The sequence below is a fragment of the Lepisosteus oculatus genome, chromosome 6, assembly GCF_040954835.1.
Source record: "Lepisosteus oculatus isolate fLepOcu1 chromosome 6, fLepOcu1.hap2, whole genome shotgun sequence".
Taxonomy (NCBI): Eukaryota; Metazoa; Chordata; class Actinopteri; order Semionotiformes; family Lepisosteidae; genus Lepisosteus; species Lepisosteus oculatus.
The window spans coordinates 10,201,278-10,213,375 of record NC_090701.1 but is presented as its reverse complement, the minus strand read 5'-3'; positions in this window follow the sequence as shown (position 1 = coordinate 10,213,375).

Below are 12,098 nucleotides of genomic sequence, written 5' to 3'. Positions count from 1 at the left end.
GTTTTTCATTAATTCCAGAGAGCCTAATTGACCCCTCTAGCTACCATTGAAGAGTAGAAATGTTCACCTCATCAGGCAAATCAATGTGATGGTTAACCTTTAATTAAGTGAGGAAGAATATTCTCTTCACAGTAATCCTAGGTAAGTTTGTGAGGAATGTATTTCCAGAACTGTTCCAGCTTGTAGTCTTTTCCATGACTGAGATTTGAATTTAAACAAGATTACATTTTTATATTTTGTATTTTACATGGCAAAACTGCCTAACTGAATATTGATATTCTACCAGTGAGATTAAAACAGTAAACTCCATCCATGGTTTTTCTGGTAATCTATGTCAGGATGGAGTACTGTATGTCTCAGAGGTATGGGGAACAAGGTAGGACTGAGAACTACATACCGTTAACTACCCACACCCTGGAGGGATGCAGGTCCATTGCAAGTCCACAGAGAAACTGACAATATGGAATAGTCCATCCGACATAGTCAGTGGGTCATTGTGGTGTGGGAGTACTTGTGTCATCTGTCCCCTTCAGTGTTCACATGTTAGTGGGGATTCTGATTCAGAGGCATTCAGTCATAATCCATCTGTTCTTCATTTGGTTGACTTTGCCTTTGAGAATTCTGAATACTTGTTTCAGGTCCCCTTGTAGTTTTCTATGTTTAAGCCTATATAATTTCAGTTTCTTTAGCCTGTCCTTGCAGAAAATTCTCTTACGTCCAAGAACGTGTCTAGCTGCTCTTCTCTGTAATTATTCCAGAGCAGCAATATCAAAAGAGGCCTTACTACTGCATGATTAAATGTTTAAATAATATTATTTAAAATCTATCTATTTAACAATACATCCCAACAGTTCACTTCCCTTATTGCATATGAAAGCCTTATTGAGAATATGACACTTTGGTATGGAAACCTGGTGTTGAAAAGCAACACCAAACTGTCCAGAATTGTAAAAATGGCAGGAACAATAATTGGGAAACAGCAGCCCCAGCTCAGTGATTTATATGCTCCCATCAGTAACATGGTATAGGGTATCAAATTCAAATAAAAACATTTATAAGAAGTCTCTTGTCCCCTTTGCAATAAAACTGCTCAATGAATGTACAGTAGATGTAGTCCCCCCACCTATTTATTTATCCATCTTTTTATGTATTACATACACAACTGTTGTTGTGAATTCATGTGACTCTATTTGACTTTTATGTTTTGCTTGTGTGTTTTGTACTTTGGGGGAAGCCAAAGACAAATTTCCACAGTAGTGGACAATAAAATATCTATTAATTGCTTTATTCTCTAGAAGATTACATTATACATCTTTGTTAAAAGTTGCCTCATCTATCTCAGCGTTTATCTGTTATATTTATAGTTTATGTTTTTGCTGCCTAGACCTGTCTACATTAAACATCATCTGCCAGGTGTTTGCCCGGTCTTGAATTTCATCTAAATCTTTTTTGCTTTTATTTGGTGTTTGTATAGTGCTTGTTAATCCCCCTGATTTGGTATCATCTACAAAAGTGGCTATTTTATTTACTATACCTGAATCAAAATAATTGATTTTTACTTGGAAAAGTAGTGGTCCTAGGTTAGACCCTTGCAGTACTCCACAAATTAAATCACCTCAATTTGAGAATTGAGTTCTTATCTGTACTGACTGTTATTTATTAACCAATTCTGTCCACACACACATTCAGTGTTTTCTATGAAAGAACATAGTCAATGTAAAAGATATGCACATTGCAAGTTATATTGTTATCTACAAGTGAGTAGAAGAGGGTGAGATTAAGGTTCGACCTTATCCCAAACTTTTGTTTAAAACTTAACTTAAAGCAATTGTAGATTACAATGATTGAATGTTTTACTTTATTTCTGGCACTATAATGAATAATTGGTGGTGAATGTAGATACTGATTTCATTAGCTTCTGTTACTGGGAAGACGAGAGCAGTTAAGTTAAACCTTTAATGTATTATTGACTTACACGATTCTGACTTTGGTCATACAGTATGTTCCAGTTTATTACAGGCTACAAAAAAATAAACTTGTTTTTCTTAGCACCATCAATTCAATTGGACACAGTTGTTTCTGTTTGTTTCTTCAAACAAATTGCAAGCCAAAAATCATTTTTATTTTATACTTCTCAGCCAAGGTGATTGACCAATCTCGTTATCTTATTATATTTGAGTCACATACTGTACAGCAGTGGGGTGTACTGGGTTTTTAATAAGGTCAGGTTAGACTCCCTGTGGTCCCTAGCAACAATCCCTGTGGCTGCTAGCCCTTAGCAACCATTGGTGTCAGGAAGCATTGAAACAATAATTATTTTTCTTTATATTGTCTGCACTGTTCAGAAACAAAAAACATGATAAATCATTTCAGATAAACACTAAAAATTCAGAAAAACATTTTGGAACAAAATCTGTACTCTCTACTTCTCTTTTTAGTCATTTTTACCTTGTTAATACTTTTTTCATTTTAATTATTACTGCTGGAAATTAAATATTTCTTCATATCTGTAGCTATAGGTGTGATCATTTTTGATAAAGTCACTCTGCATGATAAAAGAATACATTGATTGCCATGAAATAGTGTTTGCAGTTCTTGAAATATACTCGTATTGTGTAGTTGTATACTATCCAAACAATTAATACCAGCCTCTCACATTTAAACACAAGGCCTCTTGCACTTGTGCAGGTGCAGCCAACTAAAGATTAGCTTGTTATTATTTCAACCTGAAACAAGTGGAGGTCTCTAACTCTGACAACACAAGAATCAAATACTCTTGATCACAATTTTACCAGTGAGACAACTCTTTGGGTGTACAGTACGTTTAATTTTTTGTACACTTGTTAGTACACCAGAGAATCTGAGTGATGTTTTGTTTAGCTTAATTTGACTTTCTTATTAATGACACTATACAGATAATTATGTGTAATTTGTGTGTTTGATGCGGTTAAGCAGGTAAAACACTCAGTAAGTACAGTACAAGGCTGAAAAAAGGAACGTTGAAAGGTGAAAATGTTCAAAGCAAAGTACAGGTCCAGTTCGGAGTGAGGACAGAAGTGCTGTTTCGCCCTCTTCTCATACATAATGGTTAGATATCATAAGACGCTTCCGTATCACTTTTCATATGACAGAAGCACAGAGAAACCATAACAAATGACGGTGCAATCCATAGACTGTTGGAATAAAAATATTTGTAGAAAACATCTTCAGAACTGGTGCCCCTTCCATTTTTGGGGGAAAACAAAAACCCTGTTGGCTAAACTGTGGGGTTGAAGTTAGAATTACATTTGGATTTGAAGCATCTACCTTTGAGTAAACTTTCTTTATTGCATTCATTCTGTATAAGAAGAAAACTGAGGAGTCTCCTTCTAACCTGAGGAAAATACTGTTACTGTATACATTGTGCTTAAAAAGGAGAAAATCTGACAATGTCTTAAGCACTACTCTGTTAATGGAGAAGCACATTAGATCCACAAGCGCCTTGTATTCTGTCCTTTGGTTTGGAGGTGAACTTAAAAGCAACACTCTACTATCCTTGCATCTGTTGAGGCAGTCAGAAAAGCCACTGAATTTCAGAAACAGCTGGAGCAGTGCTATTCAGTTTTCAAACATCATGCTTTTTGGCTTACAAGGACTTCAGGGGTTCTGCTGGAATCCCCTTTGAATGGAGCTTTCCAAAGCTTAAGGCTGGTCAATTTCAAACAAGTCTGTCATTTAATTTACTGTTTTCTCCTTCATACCAAAGATGCCCACATCAAAAAGAAATGTCTGTGTACATCAAAAAGAATCCAAGTCTGTGAAATTAATAAATAAAGATTCCCTATACCCTACTTGGTAGTTAGGAGATATCACACACCTGCCTGATGTGAGTCTTTGTGGTTTTGTTGCTGGCAAAGCACTTTTTCTCTTTTGAAATATTATTAAAATATCTCTTTGAGCCTGCCACCTTTTTTGAGTCCATATGCTTTATTACATGCATGACATTTTTGCTAAAGTGTGCTCTAGATTGTGTCTGAATAATACTACAGAATGTAATTCAATGGAAGAAAAATAGCAAATTTAATGTCTATGTCAATGGAGTTATAGTGTTAAATATCTTAAAATTGACATTGACAAAGCTTATACAGAATGGCCATTAAATGATAAAAAGATCATTTCATTTTGCTATTCTCCTGTTATGTAATAGTTTAAAATAAACCTCATTTTGCCAAAATATTTCCTGAGCTAAAATAATGTGGAATCACTAGATTTATATGGCAATTTGTCACATTTTCAGTAATCTATAAATAAGCTAAACGTTACCTTGTACAGCCTTCTACCTGGGAACTGTCGATCAGTACTGTTAATTGTGTTGTTAAGAAATCAGACTTCTCTTCATCCAATAAAACAAAAAGCATTGTATCTTTCATTTGAAATTTAATTTCAGAATTTCATCTGTTTTAAAAAAAACAAGTTGTGAGCATATGTGCATGTGCACTATGGAAAGGCATGATGTCAAAATCAGACTTAGGGAGCACAAAAAAACAATAAACGCATACTAGCAAAAATACTACTCTAGTTGATTGAGATTGATTGAGATTAGGGCTCCAGTGCTCCGGCTGGATATTTTTAGTTTACGTTATAAAGAGGAAGTTAGGAAAGTCTTTTTTGCAATAGTCGCTTTAGCCAGACACAGGAATTCAAACCTTTAAGCACATATAGGAGCAACTGAAAACTGTATTAGTCAAGGACATTTGTTGTTTTAGTTCTGAAACATTTCCGTTAGTTCAATACTACTTTTACAATGCACTTGCTTTCAAATCAATAAAAATATTGAAAACTAAAGAGATTCCTTCAGCTACAGCTGAAAATGTCAGGGTTGTTTTCATGCTTCTCAAAATAAAACACCAAAGTAAAAATGATTAAGCAATAAAAAATCAAACTGGTCACATCACATGTTGCTCTCATCTGGTAGCAATAAGTGTAACCTTATATTATGGATTAACGTAGTCTACAAGTCCTGCATCGTTTCAAACACACATCTGTTTTCTATTTGCCAGTCTGAAAATGATCACATCTCAATAACTATCATGCATCAACATTCTAAAAAAATGTTCTCTGCTTTGAGTAGACATTCAAATCTACTGAAAATGATCAAAGTTTTTAGTTAGACATGTTGTTGTTTTAGGTGCTGAACCTGATTCATCGTTCTTCATTTAATTCTGAACTGATTTTAATTAGGGGAGCAATTCAATTAACCCACTATCAATTGATACAAAAATAACTTATTGTACAGTATATACTTAAAATGTATCAGAAGGTGATAGTAGTTTATCACCTCAACAGTACCTCTTAGATTATTTTTTCATTTCTAATATGTAATTTTAACCTCCCACATTTTGAAGATTCCTTTGTCTGCTGTATTCTGTTTTCTTTCACCTTGTTAATTGTGGTTAGATCTGCTTCCCTTTATTTCTTCCCCTAACTTAAATGTGAACCTTTAAACTCTTTCTCACTGATTCTTTTTTCTTTCTGATTTTCTTTCTTGATCATTTTTATTTTCTTTCTCTTAATGGCTCTTCCCTGGAGGACAGGAAACCACTTCAAAGAAGCAGTCTTGCTGAATCATGGCCCGTTGGATGTACTTTGCAAATAATCATATTTGGCACTGATTAAAGGTAAATTTCAACCATATTGTAATCGTAATGAATTCATTTAAAAATTGATAATTACTCTGAGGCGTGGCAAGGTGGCACACTTGTTAAGATTGCAGCTTTGTAGTGCTGAGGCCCTGGGTCCAGCTCTAGGCCAGGGGTGCTGTTTGCATGGAGTTTGTATGTTCTTCCCATGTTTGGGCAGGTTTCTTCTGGGTGCTCCGGTTTCTTCCCACAGTCCAAAAACATACTGGTAGAATAACTTGCCTCTGGGAAAACTGGCCCTAATGTGAGTGTGTGTCTGCGGATCTGCCCTGTGATAGTCCCATCCAGGGTGTACCCTACCTTGTGCCCTTTGCTTGCCAGTATAGCCTTGGGCTCCTCTGTGACCCTGAAATGGAAGAAGCAGCTAAAAATTGTAGGGATTGCTCTGCTAAAGCTGTCATCCAATGGATAAATGGTGCCAGAACAACCACATGCTATCACACAGAGACTCAATTCTGCTTAAGCTAAGGATGGAATGATTAAGTGCTGATGACTGAGATGGTCTGAAATTCTGTACAAAGCACAATGATCTGTGATATCGGATTGACTAATCTAAAGAGCTTTTTTACTGAAAATATTCAGGGGAGCACACTTGCAGATATCCATATATTGAGCATATTTTGGCTCATACAGCGAGATGATGCAGTGTTCTGAAATAATTTGCCCTGAAATAAGTAACAATGAAGATTAAAATGTTATGTAACTTTACGTAATGGAGAGGTTACCGATAATGTGGTATTGAAATATTATGTCTGCGTAGACACAATATTTCAATACCACATTTCCAGGTATAATGCAAAATCAGCGAATAGTACAATGAATTCTGATGATGTCTGAGATGGATATAAAATTCTGACATACATTACCAGTTACTTTATTGTCATTTAAAACAATTTTCCATGCTTTTGATTAAAAAGATAACCGGATATAAATGTGAAAGTAGAAGAGCAAAAGAGAAACAAAGTTTGAAAAATATGTTATGTGCATGCTATAGATCAATACGAGAGCCAAATTATCAGTCAAGGGCAGGCAAAAATAAGGAGGCCAAATGACTTCCTTTGAAACAAATTGATTCTGTCAGCAAATACTAGCAGTTGGCAAGTCTCCAAGCAACACTTGAATCAAGGATGCAAAGGGCCTAGAGGTATGTTTTTGATAAAGAGTGGATTTATGCAATTGTACAATGCACTGTGTTATTGAAGCTTGATCCTTAACAGACCAAAATGAATCAATGATTTTGATTTGTCTTGTTGGTTACAATGACTTCCACTGTTTTACTTACATATAGGACTGGATGCCATTTATGAAGTTCATGAAGTCAGCATTTCTTGCATAGCATCTTTATGTTCAAATTTGAATACTTATTGAAATACAATCTTCTTTTCAAATCTGGTCAAATCACGTGGTCAAATATTGTGTTAAACCCAGCTTATGGCTGGACAATCTCATTCTGCTTTTAGATTTGGATTTCTTTACAGACATCCATAACACGTTTTATGCAGGCGAAGGGTAATATACAGTATAGTAAACGTCCATCAACTCTTAAAAGTACGATTTATGTCTTAAATTCTTGCTGTTGTCATTATGATGAAATGAAGAAATTGAGGGATGGCTTAGTGGCACAGTGGTGTCTGTATCCTTTTGTGTCCTGTGATGGACTGGAATCCTGTCCAGTGTATATCCTCCCTTGCATCCAGTTCTTACCAGGATAATCTCCGGCTCCTCCATGACCATGTTTTGGACAATGTGATTAGAAAACGGATGGATGAAGAAATTGAACAACGAAGCCAATATATACAGTATATTAAATGTTTGTTTTTAGATACCAGATTTACCATAACACACTGTGATGTTAAGGCTTGAGGGCTTTTCAAGTAGTGTCTCCTTGAAGCCTGGATATAAATTGAATCAACAGCTGCTACCCATACTGTAATTATGCAGAAGCATATGAACATGGACAACAAAATAACAGTATGTGGTGTATTGCATATAATTTTCAACCTCTACTTGCAATAAAAGACTCATTTGGGATATTCATAGAAAAAATCACAAATCCGTGATTCACATATTTTAATACAGCTCCATCCTTTATAAAATGTCAATACTGTATATAATCCCTTAACAGATCTTTGATTTTTTTTCTATAAACATTTCCCCAGGAGTGTAAGTTAAACAGAATATAAATTTAGGCTAAACAGACTATATTAATTGTGATTGTACTGTATAATTCACTGATGATAAGTTGGAATGAGTGTACATGTCTCAGCCTGGTGTAGCACAGACCCTCACTTAGCAAACCCATGCAGTGACTAAGAATGTGAATGAGTGAGGGACTAATTGAAATGCAACACAAGTTGGAGATGCCTGCATGAAGAAAGGGGGACTTAATTCAAGTAGTGTTCAATAATTTACAGCTTGTTCTGTTTTTGCTTATTTTCAAAGGCAAGTTGAATTAAACAACTGTTACATTCAGGGAGGCGTTTTAGAATGCCTATGGCCAAGAAAAACATCTACGAAACGTATAAGAAATCTTTTGTTCCCTGTGCAATTGGTATATTTAACACAGCTGAGTGACTTTTTCCTGTATTAACGTATGGGGTTAGTGTAATGATGGTGTAATATGTGTACAGTATGTGATATTGCATGATTTAGGCTATTGTTCGTTTTTAATGCACATTTGCTTTAAGTTGAGTGCTTTTTGTTTATGTTGTTTTTTGTGGTGATGCTACCAACAAATTTCCACCCTTTATAAAAAGTTATATAACATAAGGCCATTGGGTCTCTCACTGACAACGTTCCAAGCTCTCATGTGACTTTACATGTCAGGGTTCAGTGGAGAGTAGCAAACTGAGAACACCTTGACTGGCTAAAGCCAACTCAATAATGATTGTGCTGGGCTGGCTGTATGCAGCTCCTCAGGAAATCCCCATCACTCAATGAAGGAGCCCGAGCTTGAACCAACAACATTTAGGGTACAGGGAACAGCCAATGTTGTGAGCAAGACAATTTACTATAAAGGGCGGCTGCCCTCAATCTAGCTTTGTTTGATACTTTTTTATTTATGTTTAAATCCAATGGATGCATTATAGCATCTCCTTGTTTCAGTAAGTTGGTTTGATGACATTTAGGTATACGCCTGTTTTCTGTTAGCATTGCTGCCTTAACTCCAGACTCTTCTCTGCCAAGGCTTTCCTTTTCTGGGATGTCTCTTATCTCCATCCATCTACAGCCCTATCTATAAATTCAGTTTGATGTGCTGTCTCTTCCAGGCATTAAATACAATGATTTGCAGAGTTCAAGCCTCTCATCCTAGATAAGACGGACATTAACCTGGATGTGTCCAAGCATGATTGTTCTGGAGGCGGTATAGCCTGATGATGATCTCTCAGGCAGTTTTGTAGTCAATGTTACTTAAAATACAGTATTTTCATATTGCTGAAGCATGACATAAAGCTTTGTCTTTATTGTACATTTACGTTTTCTCACCTGCCTAATGCCATTTTACTCTGTTATAATCCTTTATAGTGCAGGTTTATGGTTTGATTGCTTTTTATACAGCAGGAATTACAAATTAAACCCAGTTCAGTCTTTGTAAAGGGGAACTTTTATTTCCTTCAATTTTACCATGTATGGGTATAGAGAGAAGAGTGTGCCATCTAGACTTCTGCTTTCATTTGTTTTATTCTGCTGCGATAGCTAAAATCATTTGAGGAAACTGTTTTAGGCTTTAAGAGTAAATACGTGTCTTTTAAAGGTTTGGAGAAGTTGCTTTAATGGTTGGAATTCCAGAACCAACATGCTTCTCTTTTTCTGTTTTTTTTTTAATCTTCTGGGAAGATAAAGCAATATGATGAAGAGAATTGCAATTTTTGTCAATACGTGAGAGAAACTGTGATCCTCCACAGATTTAACTAAAACCTAAAAAAAAATCAGTTTTAATTAGACACAATTTCATAATATTTCTGCACAATGAGAGACACTGGGCGTAGTTTGGAAATTTAAATCAACATCAGTAATATTTCATGTGCTGTTTGTGAAATAATCTGACTGACATTCTGTTATTCAACGTAATATGTCGGGAGAATATGTTATTCTCAGAAACAAACAGCAGTTACAGAAAAAATGCATTGATTGCACACATTGTGAAAAATATCAGTGAAATCAACACTTCATTTGACCACATTAAAGGAACTTTTAACATTAACACTAAACAAGACGAATGTAAGAAAACTAAACATTTTCTGTCCTGAAGCATTGGTCAGTCAGTTCATAGTGGATTGAAATCTCCAGACTACCATAGAAAGACAATGATTGACCAGGGAGATTCAAACCAGCAGATGATATGACAACTAATTCCTGGACAGCAAGTCACACAGAAACAATTTAGCTAACAAAAAGGTAAAAATAAGTCAGATCAAAAAAATGTAAGTGACTACATGCATGCATTTTGCAGTGTGCTATAAGCATTCTTAAATTTGCCCTTCAAGAGACACTTATAGATACAAGATTATACAGCTCCTCCAAAGATACATGTATGAGGTTATTCAGTTGTACATAATTGCACTACTCCATAGAACAGGTTTTAAACAAACCCTGATATGTGAAACACATAATCACAAACAATGATTTTAATATAGGAACACTATTTTGGATAGTTGTTTCTATTGACACAACAGATACAGTAACTTAACTTCTTTAAAAGCTCTCTTTTGAGATACCATTTATCTGTAGGTGTAATATTGTTGTGCATTTATCCAGGCAAAAATGTTGCAATTCAACAGTTTTTATAGTTAATTTGGTAACATGCACATTGTACATTGGAACTAGTATTTAGCTAAAGTTAGCTCATAGGGATAAAATATCTTAATGCATTTTTAAATACATATATCAACAAATTACTTATATATTTATGTGAAATGCTATATTTGAAAAGCTCTGGTTTGAAGATTATGTAACCTTTGTTATCCTTGTCAATAAATAAAACTACATTAGACATGGGTCAATAATTCACTCTTTTCCTGCCTTGGTTTTGTCATTTACAAGTATTCATAATACATTTGTGAAAACTAAGACAAAGAAGGGTCACATAAATATTGATTGAATTACATGTTTATTAAGTACATTTTGTCAGCTTCCTTGTTTTGGGGTCTTTTACATTTAGTTATAAATCATTTATATTTTTGGCATTTTCTCGATGTATCTCTTGACCAATGTGGAAGGGATATTCTTGTACTTTATCAGCTAATTTAGACAGGAACTTGCCTTTTAGGTTTTGTGTTTTGGACAAAAATGTTATTGATTGTTTTGCAGTAAAATATATAAAGATGTTATGTTTGTTCAAAGATGTTTTCCAGTTTTCATAGGTACTGAATCTTGGTTGTAAAAGGAGTTTTCTGCTGAATTTAGAATGTTTTAAAAATATTATACAGCACATCTATATAAGATATGTCATGGATAAGATTAAGGGTATTTTGCAGTTCAACTTGTGAATGAGGTCCTTCTTATTGTCCAATTAGACAATAAGACAGTTTCTGGTCTTCACAGGATTTTCTGGAAAAGCGGAAATTCTTTCAAATTAATTAATAATTAAAATAATTATTTATTTTAACGATTACTTTCAGTCAAATATTTCCGGAGTCACCCCACCCACACAATACACATACACACCTTTTCACAGCCATTAAATACCTTCTACTATACTGCAGTCAAATGCAATTCATAGCATTGTCATAGGTTGGTCTATTAAGGTCAAATTACATATTGCCATGTGGTGAATGTGAACTCCAGTGCAGAAATATTCTGAGAGATGTGAAGACACAGCTGAAAAAAAAGTTTCCGTATTGCAGTTCAACAGAAGTTGTGCTATTTGTAATGCAGAGAAGATAATGAAGTCCTACTAGGGAAAAAGTAGAAAGTGACATCAACAGAATATTTCAAAATAAGAGAAGTGAAATAATCCTGCTTTGAATATTTAGCTCTAAAGTGTGGAGTCACAAACAGACAAGTTTATCTTTGCTTTCCCTGAAATTAAAAATGACATTTAACATGCGCTATGAATGTTCATTTAAATTCCTGAAACCTGATCTACAGAGATCCCTTTTATTCTTATTAACAACATCTACTCTAGGCCTTAATTTCTTCTTAGATGTCAGCCAATTTCACACAGATAAAAACAAATTGTTTTTTAAGTTGTCAGGAGCAAATTTTATCATTTTATCATCTAGGCCCAGCTCAATGCACTTTCAATTGACCTAACTACCTTATGCTCCTACTGTACATACTCAATCGACCCATGTCAGTAAAAATGATTGACAACACGTGTCGTTAACACATCACACGTGGGATGTCCGTCAATAAATTGGATTTTAACCCTATTCTGCTCACTTCCATTCTCCTGCATGTAAATGTTTTGCCTTCAGA